Source organism: Opisthocomus hoazin, chromosome 23, assembly GCF_030867145.1.
Source record: "Opisthocomus hoazin isolate bOpiHoa1 chromosome 23, bOpiHoa1.hap1, whole genome shotgun sequence".
NCBI classification, from domain to species: Eukaryota; Metazoa; Chordata; class Aves; order Opisthocomiformes; family Opisthocomidae; genus Opisthocomus; species Opisthocomus hoazin.
Genome location: NC_134436.1, coordinates 8,801,613 through 8,818,322, shown reverse-complemented (window position 1 = coordinate 8,818,322; position 16,710 = coordinate 8,801,613). Strand labels below are relative to the sequence as shown.

Below are 16,710 nucleotides of genomic sequence, written 5' to 3'. Positions count from 1 at the left end.
AGAGCTGTTGGCTTAAAATGCAACATGTAGTTGGCAGTTAAGTTCCTAGCTGAAACTTTTTAGAGGGTTGTTGATAGCAAAAATCAAAATCTGCTTATAAACAGACTACTAGCAAGTACAAATATTTATGTGGAAAATGTTTCTGAGAATGTACTCATTTTTACCGTTGTTTATAAACGATGAATGTCTGTTATCTCTTTTTAAGTTTGTTTATCTACTTGTGAAATATAATCAGGAATACTTACAGAAGGAAAAAAAGGTGATGGGGTGCTTGGATTGGAACAGTTGTTGCCTTTGCTGCCGATATATCAAAAAGTTATGGGTAAGCCAGTTAATAAGACTGTGCCTGAAAAGTAAAAATAAATAAATGGAAAACCCACATGCTTTTTAAAGTTACTAAACTACACTGAAACTTTGGATAAAAAAACATTACGTGGTAATTTGAACAAAAATAGTTCCATTGGTGCGTTAAAAACAGTCATGCAATGCAGTACAGGCACAATACAGTACAGTTGCTCAAATAGAGGAATTCAGGTTTTAGGGAAAAAATGTACTGTGTCATTATGTATGCGTTTGGTAATGCACGGTAATGTGCAGTACTTTCCTGGTCTCTTAGAAGCTTTGTACCAAGCCATTAGTTTTTTGTAGTGTTAGAGGAGAGCCGCACACAAGAGTGGTTTTGCTAATCCATGGCTGGAAATTATTCCACCTTAAAGTACGTGGTGTATTGTACGTGTGCGTGTAGAATGTACTGTACATCCTGTGTACTTCAGTTGCGTTGTGGAAGATGGTAGCTGGGAGTAAGTGGTTGGCACCAGGAAGATTATCCGTCCTGTTCCCAGGCACGTGGTTTCCCAGAGGCTCCTGGCCATCCCCTCCTGGATTTGTACGGGAGATGCTGCGGTGGAAGATGTCGCTCGGGAATGGGCAGATACTGATGCCAGTCCATTAATCTCCACTGCTGACCTTCTCTGTCCTGAAAAAAAAGCTTTCCTAGTGAAGATCCCGGGCCAAGATGAGTAATTCCGGCAGACTGAAGGCAGCCCGTGTTCTACAAGTTAAGCACTGCTCTACAACAGTTGTCCCATAGCCACCGACAGTGCTTCAGCGGTGTATTTAAGAAGTGGTTTACTTGGAGTGATATTTAGGATTTGGGGCTTTTTTTTTTAATTAATATAACATTAAAAAGTGCTAATGATTATCTGATAAATTGAGAGGTGGTAATCATTGGGCAAAGGGTAAACCTGTGTTTCAGAAAAAGATACTTAATAATTACTCAGTTGTGTTATTCTGGTTAATTCCAGGGTTGGGTTTTTTTGTCTGTCTGAATTATTTATAGCTAGCAGAAGACACATCCTTTTGAGACATTCCATTCTATTGTGTAGGTATTGTGCTTTCATGTGTGAAAGGCATAGATACAGTCCTTTAAGTTTGTGTAAAGAATATTCTATAGTTATGATACATTGAAAGAATGTTTTGGGTTTTCTGATGTGGTGGCTTTCGGAGAGGTAGGTGTTACGTGTTTGTGTGTCAAGGATTGCAAAATATATGTAAGGCAAAAGAAGTGATGCATGCGTACTCCTAAAGCTCATCCTGACCCTGAGTCAAACTGCTGTTGAGATTTGGAGGGGGAGGAAAAAAAAGTTCTTTATTATCATTTTTGCACAGCTTTGCTATTTGGTCCCATTAGGGATTGAAAATTGGAAATATTATGGAATAGTGGCTGTCAATCTGAGCAAGACCTGGTAGTAGTGGAAATCTCATTAGCCTGCCGATCAGGTGAGATCTAAAACTGAGGTCTTGACCACTTGTGGTCATTAAAGAACTCTCTCACTGTTCACAGGAGTAAAGGTGTTAAATGCAATGTCTTGGATGAATTCCAACTTGTGAAATTAGATTTGGTTTAAATTCCCTACCAGTTTGATTCTTTGCTGCTTGTTCTTAACTACAGTATAACGATGCTTTGCTTTACTAAACCGCTGCTCACTTGTATCCTAAGCATGTCCGCTTTTCATCGAGAGGATAAGTTTTGCAACGGTGGATGTTATACCTTAATGAAGTAATATAGACAAAAATTATAAGCAATCTTAAGTGGAAATGACAGTGGTAAAGCTTTAACATGCAGAATTTGCTCGCACATTGGAGGAAATGTATGTGCTGTATTCATTACTGGCTCGTACTTTTTAAGGCAAACCCCAGAGGTTAGCAGCAAGCCGTCCTAGTGCCGTGGTGGGGTGGATGCAGAGCTGGTCTGTGGCAGATCGTGCAGTCGTGCTCTCACACCCTCCCAGCTCGTGGCGTGTAAAAATGTGTGATGGAAAGAGCCCTGTAACTGTAGAATGCGTCCGCTTGCTGGTCAGGTTCACCTGTCCGGCGGTGCTCGCCAGGTCTGCCTGCAGAGCTGAGCCCTCGGCCGCTGGAGCCCCGTTCAGCTTCTCACCGTCTCCATCTGCCCGGCTTGGGGTGCCTGTGTGGGTGCTGTGCCTGTAGAGGTGAGAGACGTATTGTTCACGTACGGAGAATCATAGACTTGTAGGGTTGGAAGTGACCTTACAGATCATCCAGTTCCAACCCCCTGCCACGGGCAGGGACCCCTTCCACCAGCCCAGGGTGTGCCAAGCCCCGTCCAACCTCACACTGGACACTGCCAGGGAGCGGGCAGCCACAGCTTCTCTGGGAAACCTGTGCCAGTGTCTCGCCAATTACCAGTGGATTTTCTTGGCCAAGTAGTATAAACTGCTTTGTTACTACCTTATCAGAAATAGAATAAGAATTTCTTGTTGTCTTTGAAAGATCAACAATGCTGAATTTCAGGTGGGGCATTTGAGCTCTTGGCTGTGAGCTACCCAGGTAGTAGAAAGTAATCCAGGGAATAAATGAATAAATAATCCAGGTAGTGGGAAAAAAAATAGAGAGAGAAAAAGAGAAATGCCCTATTAACTCCTCAGTGAATTAAGCTTAAAGAGCAGTGGGTTCTGTCTGTCAGTTTTCCTGCTGCGTGGTTGGCTCTCCTTTAGCACACCGCGGGGCTCGGAGACCCAGCGTCACCCACCCAAGACGTGGGGGCCCTGCGGGCGCTTGCCCTGGAAAGGGGAGCGAGGACGTAGCAGCAGGCCTCAGTGGCTTCCAGTAACCTCGCGGATTACAGCAGCACGGAAGAATCTTTCCAACCCTCAGAATAAAGCAGTCTTTATTAAAGACTTATTATTTATTAATTTATCTTTTTCCCTCCTCTCAAGTCCTTGGCCGATGGCCGTTAGCTGGATATGGAAAGTACCAGTTGTCCGAGTGCAGCCTGCACTCGTTCATTCTCGTTTCATCCAATATCTAAGGACTTCACCAGCTCTCGTTTTGTAAGTGTTCTCTTCACATATGGATAACGCTGTCTTTTTAAGACATGGGGACTTACCTCTCATCTGCCTGGGACTAAGGGAATAAGAGAACCTTCATTTCAGCTTGCTCCTTTTTCCTGTACCTCAGGCAAGTTAGCTCTGTAGGAGATACCAGAAGCAACATGTCGTGAAATGGTACTTTACAAGTGGAAGAGCAGAATTATTGCGTGCAGGACCACAGGAGTGGCGTGACAGTGTGCCCTTACCGATACGATCACAGCAAAGAGCCGCCTCGTTTCAAGTATTTAGAAGTGTATCAGAACGATGGGTTTAGATATCTCCTTGCATTTCATATCCACGGTTAGCATTTCAGACGTGGGCTCGTTACCAGGTTGTTGCGGAGTCAGTCAGGCTGTTTGCCCCGGTCATCAGCTCTGCGGTGACTGACTCACCGTGTCCTTAGACTACATCAAATGTTTTTCTCACTTACGGGCAAACTACCTTACATCTTTGTGGAGTCCAAGTAGTCACACAGTCATAGCAGGCTGTTCATGCATCATATTTACACCAGAATTTACTTTCTTTAGTTTCAGTGTCTCTTTCCATTTATTAAATGAGATGTTTATCTTTAATTTTAGCCCGTTATCCTGGGTTTTTTTGTGTGGTTTTTTTTTTTTTTAAAAAAAGGCATATCCTCAATTTTCATACACCGCCTATTTCCTACATCCATCCAAGTACTGGTTAGTTTAGACCAGCTCTGGCCTCTGAATTATGCATACTCACCTTGTCATTCAGTGCAGCACTTACAACATTTCAGCAGAAATTACATTTCTAAGTCCTTTCCTCAAAGACACATTTCTGGAGCGTTAGAGTGTGCTTGGAAATCCAGTGAGAATACGCAGTACAGCCGGGAATAAAACACGTAGACAATGAAAAAATTATGCATGAGTATTTGTTGTTAATAGTAGTCATTTTGCAATACTCATAGGAATCCAAACTGTTTGTTTCTCACATGTTTACAAAATTTCATGTATTTCTTTCTTAATCTTTCGTCTTTAATCTTAAAAGGTATGCTCATAAGCGTACATTATAGAGAACATCTTGTTTCTTCAATATATTATTGTTTTCCCCATCTCTTTGTACTTAAATAACATGATAAAACAGGTGAAAAATAGATCAGTTGTTATGAGAGCTATAAAAATATGATTTCTTAAATTTCATTTTATCAAGTGAAGTTCATTTGCAATTACTCAAATGCTACAGTTATCAAGTGGAACAAATCTTTACGTTGATGGTGTGTAGGTTGTAAAACTACATGTATTTTGTGTCTTCCACTGCTCGAGGTAGGCCAGGGGGTTTGTACTGGGAATAATGAGGGGTGCCACTTGAGACGAGAACTGTGTGTCAGTCGAGTTTTGTCTTGCGCTTAAGTGTCTGCAGAGTCAGCGCTTATGGGTGCTTCTCCTCGTCTCGCTGGGGCAGATAGCAGTACGAACACAACTTCTTCAACTCTTCAAGGATTTTTCAAGTCCTACCAGGGAATGCAGAAAAGTCGTCCTTATTTCAGGACTTGGCTTTTTTGTGGTAACTCTAATATTTGCCCATTTTGCATATGTATTTTGGCATGTGACTTATGAGACAAAGTATTAAGTAGATTAAGGGATTGTCTGGTAATACCTACCTCGTATTGATATGCCTCAGGAGAAGGGTAACCAGTTTCTTCAAAAAGAAAGCCCCCCAGAATAAGAGCCCATTTCCTTTTTTGAGTTTGCATGTGTCTCACCGGTGTGGTTCAGGCATTGCACAGGTGATGGGGATCAAACAGAAAGAATTCTTCCAAATGTCTTTTTATTAATATTCTTCCAAATGGAGTGAATTCTGTCAAGGATTTGCATGCTTTGGTATGGGTGCCAGCTTGCTTTCTTCTTTCTGCATTGCAGTTTGAGCTGTCTTTAGCATTTAATGTTTCAAACAAACGGTGAGAATGATGCGGTTGGGGTTTGGGATGGGAGAAAAATAGTTCAGTGACTCCTTTTTTGCTTGGCATGGGTGAACCCTGCATGTGATGCCAGGTCCTGAGCTGGTTCACCAGCTAAAGGAGAGGTAATTACCATGCTGTTATTATGCAGCTGCCTGGCTACTTGGCATGCGTCGCAAAGGTACAGAGAAAAACTAGGGAAAGCATCGGTCAGGTCTCCCTAAATGCAGCGAGAATTTTACTGTTCCGAGGGGTGAAAAATATGCCCCTGAACCTCTGCCCAGTTAGGAGTTAATCACGATGGGTCTCCAGGCAGAACTGCAGTCTCCTCTCATAGGATCGGCTCGGACATAGTGCCCGTATTTTTTTGGATTTAAAACTGCTCTGTTGTTAGAGAAAAAAAAAAAAATACTTTGTCATTCCCTTCCCTATTTGGTAAGCAAAATAGCAGATATAGTGTAAGATTTAGGAAGCTGTAGGATATTTAAATTGGTGAAAATTCATCTTACTTCAGGCATCTGTTCATTCATGCCAGCTATGACTGGCTGTGCTGGGTTTCGGTCTGCGACTCCAAAAGCTGAGAATTTACCAAAGGAGGTTTGGTTCTGTGCTTCCAGGAACTGCCCTGTTACCGCTGCCGTAAATCACCTTCTCTGCAGCCAGGGAACGGAAAAGGCTCGCACGTGATGTTTCAGGCATCCTGTCAGAAACTAGACTTTTAAAAAATACATTATTGGTTGATTGATTTTTAGTCACTGTCTCCTGATATATTTTTGTCCAGTTATCTGATGCAAGAAGAACTTTTTTTTGATTTAAAATTCCAAACTGTATCCAGGGTTTCTTTGTTTAGCAAAACAATCTCACTTAAGCAGCGATGTATCTAATCTACCAGCCACAAGCTGAAACCGTGTTGCCTTCCCTAGATTTACGCATAAAATACTGCTGTAGACAGATTTTCACGTATGAATTGCCAGCACCTGTGAAAGCAGGGAGACGTGCTGGATGTTTAAGGTAAACTGGGTTTAAAGTAAAAATACCTCCAAAACATAGTAACAAAGTCTTGACTTTTTTTTCATGATGTAAATGTATGAAGGTGGTAAATAGCAGCATTACAATATAGGAATAATATTTCCAGTATTTCTAATGCAAAATGATGGAAAGATGTTTTTATTAATTTTAAGAAATTTAGTTTAATGTCCAGTTCAGGAAATAATTGACCACATGCTTAAGATGGTGCATAGTCCTGCTGGCTTAATTGGGACTTCCAATTGATTTAAATTTCAAGAAATATGTAAATGTTTGTGATAGCATCCCTAGGCAGAAATAAAATCATTTGGCAATAAATTGTCACTTCAAAATGATGTAGGTATTGAACAGCTAAACAAATTTGTGAAAATCTGGGAACCAGCTCATAAAGAGAAGTGAGACCAGGGGCAAGCCTGCCGAAGTTTATTCACGTGAGTGTGTAGCTGGCAGAATTGGTGGGCTAGAAACAAAATAGAAAAGAAGTTTTCTAGGCACCAGGAAAAGTGAGTCCTGTGAAACACAGCTGTGAAATTAAATTCTCCTGGTTTTAATCCTGGTTTGAATGGCCAGATACCATGTGTCGGTGCTGCCTTATTTATTCCTTGTTTTCATTTAAAGTGTGTCTTACGTGAGATGTTATGACACCTTCGCTTTAAGTACAACAAGTATTAAAGGAGAAATATTAGGATATAATTTTTGAGACTTTGGTCTTTAATCTGGAGTGAGGAATATACTGGTGATCAGCAGCTTGGAAGAACTCTTCTGCCAGTCTTCAAGGTGGGAATTGATTATTCAGTAAGCTTCAGTCTCTGGGAGTTTGGTTTATATTTTACCTTCCTCGCAACCATTCTCTTGTGTCAATGTGCACGCTCCAGTTGGGTGTGTCGAACCCAGTTGGTGATCTGCGTTGTGTCCCTGCATCTCTAAACCTGCTCGTGGTTCTGCGGGTAACAGGTTCGGCATAATTGGTGTTCGGTTCTTAGGCAGACCTGTGGTTAAAAGGGTGAGAAAACGGAAGCGTCTATTGCTTAGGAACAGGGAATCTCATTAGATCAACGATATTCTGTGCCGATGAGGTCAGTATTCTTGCAATGCCTGTGTTGCCTGGAGTCGTGTACCTTGCGCATGTGTATTCCCTGTTAGCAATTTCTGCTCTTAATGATCTCTTTGTAAAAACTATCAGACAGGCAGTACAGGCAGAATAACTCTAAACTCAGACCGTCGTTACTGTTAGTAAATGAACTTAGTTAAATCCCTAACTTGGTCCTGTTTGTCCTGTATAGGAGTTTGCACTGACTGTGCTGCTGAAGCTTGGTGTTAAAGATTTCGTTTGACTATGGAACTGTGCAGTCTCAAATCTACAGAAATGAAAGCATCTCATAGGTTTTCTGTGCAGAAAAATTCTCATTGAAGCAGACATCCCAAAGTTCAGGTAAGTAAAGGTTACTACTTACTAGGAGGTCTGGTTAGATGTTATTTTTTTTCCCCTCCCCCACCCCTCCGCCAGGTTTTTAGGTATGCATACAGTGATTTCCAAAGGCGTTACTTTATTTCACTTTTAGAAATAGTGGAAGCTGAAGGATAAAGGTCATGACTTGGTTTTGCTGTAACATCTGCGGAGTGGGATACCTGTTGCTCCTTGGCTGGTCGCTGAGATTCTTTGACTGATTTGGGAAATGTGCTCAGAGATCAGACTATGTGAAATAGCTCGTCAGCGTCGCAGCAGTGAGTCCTAAGTCTCTTCAGTTCTTGATTGCACAAATTAGACGTGGATACAGCAGGCCAGAATGATTTTAGCACAGAAGTGGCAATAATGATAGGTTAATTTTAAACATATTACAGAATCATTAAAATCTGGAAATATCATTGTACTCACAATCAATGTTTTCTCATCAAAACCTGAAATGGAAATTACATGGGATAGAGCGTTGTCGTCCTTGATTGCTGGCCTGCAGGACAGCAGCGAAGCTTGTGGACTGTGAGTGGATGGACCAAGAAGGGTTTGAATACGGTTGTGTTGCAAAACCCCACCTCAAGGACCACGGGTGGCACTGAAGGTGACTGCAGTGCATGATCATGGAGCTGCACACCATCCCCTTGTTCTGCTCCCCCTCCTGGCTGCTAAAGCTTTCCTGCTTCCATATCGCTTATCTCCTTTCTACCCTCTTCAGGGTTCTGCCTCTGTTCTCTAATAATATTGGCTGACAGCGTATACGTGGCTGCTCTCCACTGCAAACTGACCACAACGTTTTTCCCCAAGTCTGTGACGCTTTCTGAGTGTGTCCTAAAAGGGTGGCACTGTTCCATTTGATGAGTAATTACTATATGTCGTGTTTGATTAAAAAATTATGAGTGGACAGCAGAAGGGATGGCTGTATCTTTGCGTTTTTGTGGATGCAGGACACTAAGAGGCAGGAGAAGACGTGGCTCTGGAGCACCCTCCAGAGGGGTGGGTGCCTTTTGCCTTCGGTGAAACCGAGCACGCTTGTGTAAGAGGGGCTGATAGATCCGATGGTACAGCTTGTGTACGCCTATTTCCCATAGTCAGAAAGCCAAACTGCTTCACCCTGTTCCTTGCCGTAATGCACAGTCTTTCCAGTGGGCCCACAGAAGTTGCACAAAGGTGTGTTTCCGAGCGCAAGCCAACCTCTGTCAGGCTCTTGCAGATTAGGCAAGGGCAGCACATACACTTTCTGCTCATCTGTGGGCCTTAGAGATGCCTGGTTTTTTGGTTTTTTTTTTTCATATTTCTTTTTTTTCTTATTGCTTACTTGCACAAAGGGCAGTTCATAAGCCCCTGGGCAAACTAAACCTACACACAAACTGCCTTCTTTGCTGGCGCGGTGATCGAGTGGCTGCCGTGGTTGGGTTGGGTAGGCTGCAATCGCTGAAGGTCTCCGCTGCACACTGCTAACGGGTCGTGTGCTCAGTCAGGCTGGATCCAGGGCCTGACTGACCTCAGCCTTACGTGGTCACACTTGGGCTCAGTGAGAGCTGAGATTTAATGCTGACTGATACCCGCCTGCACGGGAGTGCCAGTGAGGACGCAGCCGGGGGTGGCAGCTGGGCTGTGCCCCTTGGTCGGGCGGTGGCTGGCGGGGGGCTTTCGCAGGCTACCTAAACCTACCTTTGCTTTTCTGTCTATAAAATACTGAAAGCTTGTCATAAAGCATGTGGAAGGGGGCATGCAGACAGAAGGATTCACTTGGTGATTTTCTCTTTTACTACAGTTTTTTTATACTATTCCTCATACTATTCTGCCTGAAGATGGTTTGGACCAAACCGTGGGGTTTCATCATGCGTGATGCAGTTTACACAGCTTTGGCCTGTATCAGATGATGATGATGACAATTTTAGTTGGGAAGCAATTTGCCCTTCCAGAAAAGCACACAGAATGATGGATGCTGATTAAGCATTTTCCTCTTTTTTTAAAAAACCAAAAGTTCCATTATATAAACAAGGTGGATATCCAAGATAAATCGTGAAGATAAGGAATTTACTTTCCCTGCTCTTGGGGAGTATGTACAAGCAGATCCTGAATATCTGGCGTTCAGCCTGATGTGTTTTGGGGTCTTTTTCAACATCAGGGAGTATTTAATAGATGGTTGCTGAAGACCAGCTGCCGGTCAAATGTACAAAAACCAAACGGAGCAGGCAGAAAAACAAGAGACTCGGGAGTTGTATCTACATCTGCTTAGATTACTTTAGGGCAAATGCTAAACAGGAGGAGGAAAAAAAAATGGAGTGGAATGAAACTTAAAAACTAAGTTATTTGTTTGAGGGAGTTCCTGATTGCTTCCTGTAGGTGTATGGGTTGTGCAGCAGAAAGAAAGTCCTAGCTCAGAGCGCATAGTTAGAATAGAAAGTTGGTTTTATTTTAACTGGAGTTTTGATGCTCGTGGGGACCAGCTTGACCTAAAAATTTCAAGTGAGTCTTAAATGCTAAATAATTCTGTTAACTTGTGGTCTTTACAACATGTGTAGCATCTCTTACAAGGTTTCACAATGAGGAACTTGCTTTGGCTGCAGTGGCAGTGCGGAAGGAAACAGGGTCGTGATCCAAAGCTCCTGAGAAGTTTGCAAGAGGTACTGTAGCTTCACAGTTTCTATCCGATGCAGCATTATCTTCAGCTTGTTTTTATGAGAGGTTTGGTTGGTTTGCTCTCCAGGTGTATCTTTGTGTATGTGTAAATGTGGGTGCATTATTTACATGTGCCTGTGATACCTGAGTGGTCCCTGTTTCATCCTCCTTTCCGGCTAATTTCTACTGACTCTTACGTCTGACTGTTGAGTAAATGTCAAGTATTGCTGGATCAGAGTTTTTTAGACACATGGGTTATTTTGTGATTAGACAGTCAGTTATAGCTGATGCTTTGCTGCCAGGCCTGCTGGGCTTTGTGTCTTTTCATTGTTAGCATGCTTATGAAATCAAACTAGATGTTCAGAAATTCGTAATTGGTCTTCCTAGTCTATATTAAACAAGTGTTGCTGTTGCCTTTTAAGGGAGGGTGGCTGTTGCCGCCTTGAAGGCACGGTGGAGCGATGGGAGGAGTGAGTGGTCGGGAAAAGAATGATCATCTGTTGATGTCAGATGTCGTGGGGAAGATACCTTCAGAAGGCTGAGACTGGTGAACTACTCCAAAGAGGCTTAGAAGTGCCAGACACTGAAAACTGGAAGCCCTCAATATGCTTACAATGAGGTGCATAAAACATAAAGCGGTATTGCTTTGTATCGTCACTGTTTTACAAACTACTTTGTCATACCCACGCCGAGCTCCAGGAGCAAGCTTGTGGTCCCAGCTGTCTCATTGATCATACGCCACTAGTCGCTGCAGCACACACAATTGAATTGCTTTTCCCTCAGGGAAACAATGTCTCCAGGTGTGCTAATAATAAAATTAATAGCTTAGAGAAACTGCTTGCCACAGCAGCCGTGGCTCTACAATGAGAGGATCGATTCCAGTGTTTAACTGTCCTAATTCCATAGTGGATACCCGGCTCAGCCACCGCTGAGATACGCTCAGGCTCACAGTTAATCAATATGTCCCTGATTTAAAACAAAGAGCCGAGATTCGGGATTAGAAGTCTTTCTGAATAGAAGGATGTAGGTTAGAACTGTCAACACCCTTCAACTATTATCTGAACAGAAAAGTTAGGAGTACTTTAGCTGATGCCTCCACAGGAAGTAAATGTGATACCACAGAATATGTCCTACTCATTTTGTGAAACATCAGCCTGTAAATACCAGAATGTGAAATGGCACTTAAGTCATCTTGCACTGGCATGTTGTACAGCTTCATGAATTTTGACTGTAATTGATAATATTACTTTAGTGTGGCTAATGTATGTAGTCACACACCATAGTTATTACTCTGTCACATAGTGCTGCTGTCAGTAGCCACGGGTTTGAGTGCCAGCGGTGTGTCTTGAGGGGCACGCGTGCTTTTCGTGTTGGAATTTGAGGAGATCTCAATTCTGCATGCTGATAAATGTCAAGGTTTGGCCTGTGTATGAAAGCAAATACGCATTCTTGTAAGTTGATAGTGGGAAGTGAAAGAGCATTACACATTGCGGTGTGCGACAGAGGGTTGAGATTTCAGCGACAGCTTCTTAGTTGCAGGAGAAATGAGAAATTTGTTAAAAAGCACAGCTTGTTTGCCAAAGCTTTTTTTTTTTTTTTAACCTATAATTTGGTCTAATGACAGCCATTATTGTTACTTGTCTTGCTTTCATCCTCAGATGATTGCAACTCCACCACAGCTACCGACCGCAGCCTCGCGCAGCTAGCGAGGGAGGCAGCTGGACGAGGGCTGAGGCGTTGCTGTCAGCCATTAGGCACGGCCGTTCCCTGTGGAGGGAAGATAAATTCTCCTTTCCTCTCCCTCAGATTTCAGTGAAAGGAATCGAAGTCAGCTCTCCCTGTGGCATTCAATACCACCAGAGGAGCGCGGCGTCGTTGGAGTCTTTAGAGTTTAAGAAATCTAAGGCTAACCACTAGAAGTTTGAGAGCCCTGCCTTAGTCTGGTGGAAGGCTTTGTCGGTAATGGGCGATTGGAGACGGTCCCAGACCTGAAGAAAACGAAGGAGTTAGGGGAGGAAAGGCTGCTAAGCAAATGTAAGTATTAAAATGCTTTTAATAACCTAGAAAGGATTTATGTGTGTGGTACGAAATGCGCAGAGGTATTGCTGTTACTTTCTTTACATGGCTTGGTAGAGCGGGTAGGGAGGGAGCTCTCCCGTGCCAGGAGCAGAGCTGAGCTCTGAGCTGTACCATGGCATCATCTCCTGAAAGATCTCGCCACCGCTCTCGTACCTCAGCCGCCGTACGTGGCAGGGAAGGGCGAGGGAAACGAGAAAATCCGTTCCAAAAGCGCGTTTGAAAGAAGGCTTCAGGCCCCTCCCGTTGACACGGCGGGTAGAGCAGGGCTGGCGCGGGTGGGAAGCAGCGCTGGGGGGACTGGCAGGCCCGCGGTGCCGCGAGGCGCCGGCCTGCGTGCAGCAGTTACTGCGAGAGGTGTGCGAGAGGCCCGCGCTTCTGTCTGTACCGAGTGTGTTTCAGTGGCTTCGCTTCGTAAGAAGTTGCTTTCATTTTTTCAGTCTCTTAATGAATGAAACAACGTCCAGAGATAAAACGCCTCAGGATAAATAGTTTGAAGAGAGTATCTAGGGCCACGACTGGATCACTAATGAGTTGTTTCTTCTTTCCTCTTCTGTGTCCCAGTGTCACACACTTTGTACGCAGAGGTTGAGAGCGAGAGATAAAGATAAATTTGTTAAGCAGCAACAAACTTTTTCCGAAATGGGGAGCGTGGCCTAGTTATGAGGGCAGGCAGAGTCCGAGGAGGAGGCTGTGTGGCGTGTTTCTGAGGCCGTTAACTTTAAATGATTGCTGGGAGCTATGCGTAGGAATGAAAGCGATCCTTTGTGGTTTTGATTGTTCAAATAAATAAATCTGTTAGGAAAAATTTGCTTTGAGTTACTCGGATAGCACTGCTGGACACAGGCTTCCAATGGGGAAGCTCTTAAAGGTGCAAATTGGAGTTTGGTCTGTTGCTTCGATGCGTTTGCAGGCAGTGGGGCTGGGAGTCGGGGGAGCGTTGGGAGATCTGTAGGCTTCTGTTCTGGAAGAAGTCCAAGAAATTGGTTTTATCTGAAGAACACAGTTCAGATGGGAGATCAAAGAAATCATGCTGCTCCTATGTCCTGGTTTTGGTTAAAACAGAACCAATCCTCTTTTAGTGAATTTTCCTTACAGCGAAGTTTTTTTGGTGTAACTGCATTTTTCTGAAGCGAGCTGCCTGTTGTACAGACAGTGTCCGCTCCAGAGCTGACAACACCTGATGTGGATGGTTCTGCTGAGCTAGGTGGGAACGGAAGGCAGAAAAGGCCCACGCTTATAATTGTTACCATAGCAGCCAAGGTCACCAACAGACCTTTTAGGTTCCACAAATGAGGAGTTGGAAAGGGTTGCACTTCCAGGGAGGGGAGGATAGAACAAGTGACCCAATATGGACCAACCCGGTGTAAAGTAAGAAAAAAAATTTCCTCCTGCAGTAGCACAACAGCTGTTTTGTCTTTGGTTATTTCCATTTTCATTAGTTCTTTCCAGAACACACATATTAAGTGAAACGTTCTCTAAAACTATGTCAAGTAAAGCATATCCTTCCAACATAAGACTACAAGTTGGTTGCTTGCTTCAAGATGCATTTTTATTAAACAGTAGTATACCTGCTAAGTATTCCTAGGTACGTGAGTGCAGTTTTTTGTATCTGGATTTTTTGCGTACGATGAGGTTGATGTCTCAGAAGCGGTGTGTAAGCCATGTACCAGTAGAGCCTGTTGATGGTGTTGGCCTAACCATCTTTTCTTGCATTAGGAAATGCCATTGAGTTTTTTATTGCGTTTTGAAGCATATTCAGCTTTAGGAGAACTAGTTCCATAAGCTGCAGAGGAGTATCAGTAACTGAATAATAAAGAGACACAATTTAGTTTTCATGAATATTATACTTCCTAGATTAAAACAATGAATTTTTATTAAATAGACTTGTATAAGTAGTCAATTCGATTAAGACGCTGTCTTTTCCTATAATGGATGTTGTTTCCATATGGGGTAGCAGATGAAAATTGCCTTTAGAAAAAAGGAAGAAATGAGAGAGGGGGAAGCAAAGGGTTTTCTTCATGGTTTGCCAATACTCACACACAAACATGATTTAACAATTCTTTTGTCTGCTTTTAATTTTACTCAATTAACAGTTGGCTTAGGGTCATGGTGTGTGTTGAATTTGTTAAAGCAGTTCTTTAGATGTTCTGCTTTATACCTAATCATTGTTCTTATGTTTTTGAAAATAAATTTCAACTAACAAAATTGAGTTTTAATGTTATGGTGTCATCTTGAAAGATGCGAACGGCGTGTTTGGAACCACAACAATAAACCTAGCGAGTCGCATTGGTGCGTCAGGATTGAGTATGTCTGCCTGTTTATTGAAATTCAGTGTGTGGATGCGCTTCGAAGTTGGTTTCAAAGAACTTCCCAGAAGCAAAGCAAGTTGTATTGTACACATCTGTAACAAGCCCTAGCAAGAGTCTGATGGTGAACTGAAAGCTGACGTTTCCTTGCCGTTGAGCGGGCTGAGGCGAGCCGGCATGGAAGGAAGGTGCAGGGCGGCGAGCAGCGGGCGGATGCCAAGCCCAGGGCTGTCCAGGGAGGTCCCTCTGGGTCTCGGTGCCCTCACCGCGGTCCAGAAAGCGTCCGGCCTGGTGTGTTGTGGGGAGAGGGGGAGTGGCTGGTGCGGAGGAGGGAGGTCGGTTCTCGCATCTGAAACGTAGAGAAGGCGGCAGCTCTGCGGGAAGCGCTTTCCTGCTGCCTCCATCTGCCCCTTGGTGCCCCCTCTGTGCTCCCGGGGTCTCAGAGTGGTAGAGAGGGGACCCATCTCAAGACAGTGCATCCCAAATCGTCGTTATTCCTGTTGTACTGACATCTTCGGTGTGCAGCCCAGAGAAGGGGTGGAGAGGGGGAAGCCAGACTCTGTGCTAGAGCTCCGCTGAAACTAAATAAACCCTCGTAAGGGGAAAAGGCATGTTTTCTTTAACCCTTAGGCTATCTCCTTGATAAATTTCAAAGGTTTGCTGTGAGCAACAGAGGTGTTACCACTTCCTAAGTAGCTTGTAAAATGTGAAGCTAAGCCTTGAATTAAGATGTTAAGCTTTGTACAAGTCGTCTTATCAATCTCTCCTGTGGCATCCCGGTAGAACTTCCCAAAATGGAAAGTCTGGTTTGTGATGGCATTGAGAAGATAGTGCCACACAAGGGCAGGTCCCTGGCTTTGATTTTTTTTTTTTTTTTTTTTTTTTTAATAATTTAAGTACCTTCTGTGATGTGAAAGAATAGGTGTGTTGTATAAAAAAGAGCATTTCCTTTCATTTATAGGCTCGGGCTCCTGTAGGAAGAAGGTGTTGTCAGGGACTAATTGTAATCGCATTCAAACTCTCATCTCTTAAACGTTAATTCAACCAATGAATCCAGGACAGACAATATTGTCAGTGGCTTTGTGTTACTGTTCAAAGTATGAATATCTATAAGCTACAGTTCTAGAACACAGGCATGGAAAAGAAATATAAATGCATAATAATTCAAAGGCCGTGGTCTTCATTATCCTGTTAAGGAAGAGCTGAATTACACTGCAAGTTTATAAGCCTTCTGTGAATATTTTGCTTTCTTAAGCAGTGACTGTTTAGTCTCATTTCACCTCAGTGAAGTGATGAGAGGTGAATCTTATTATTAGTTACAATCTGAAATACTCTTTGATCAGTTTTGTCAGCTTTATAGGTTTTCCTCCTTCTTTTTTTTTTCTCCCGCTACATTTTCCAATACTGGCAAGTCAGCGGAACTTAGAAGGAGGATCTTCCCTCCATCTCTAACTGCTTTGCCAATTGTTTTACTTTTATTCTGTGATAGCCAAATGCTATTGCTTGATAGCACCTCAGAGCTTTTGTCCATCAGAATTAAAGGATGTGTAATACCTGCTGTGCTGGGGTACTGACAGGAAAACAGCATCACAGATGTGGGTGCTCAAAAGGCAGAGACCCAGGCTGCTAAGTGTTGCTGCGCTGAGTTAGTAGGAAGAGTCTTTTTTAGACAGCTATAGAAAGAGAAAACTCTAAGAGTAATTTTGAAAGAGTAGTAATATTCATTAGACACTTAATCTACAAAAGATAAGGCTGACATTTCATTTCATAGACAGATTCCTAAGACTGCAGAACACCAGCATCTTAGGAAGGGAAAATCATTTATGTAAGATCTTTAGGTCAGAAATGTGAGATAAACCCTCTCTCTACCATTAATACCAGGTGATGTCAATCACTTCTCTCATGCAA

At 43.1% G+C, this 16,710-nt stretch overlaps 1 protein-coding gene across 14 annotated transcripts in view; it reads left to right on the top strand.

The window, feature by feature from the left end:
• The window catches only part of TENM2 (teneurin transmembrane protein 2), a 1,253,534-nt gene that overhangs the window by 676,575 nt on the left and 560,249 nt on the right, over nucleotides 1–16,710 (top strand). The window contains exon 1 of one of the 14 annotated variants that reach the window (XM_075442188.1): nucleotides 7,688–7,768. The exons of the other annotated variants lie outside the window; for them this stretch is intronic. The gene's annotated coding sequence lies outside the window, so the exon portion shown is untranslated. Of the gene's footprint in view, nucleotides 1–7,687; nucleotides 7,769–16,710 lie in introns of those variants that run through there. 14 annotated transcript variants of the gene reach the window in all.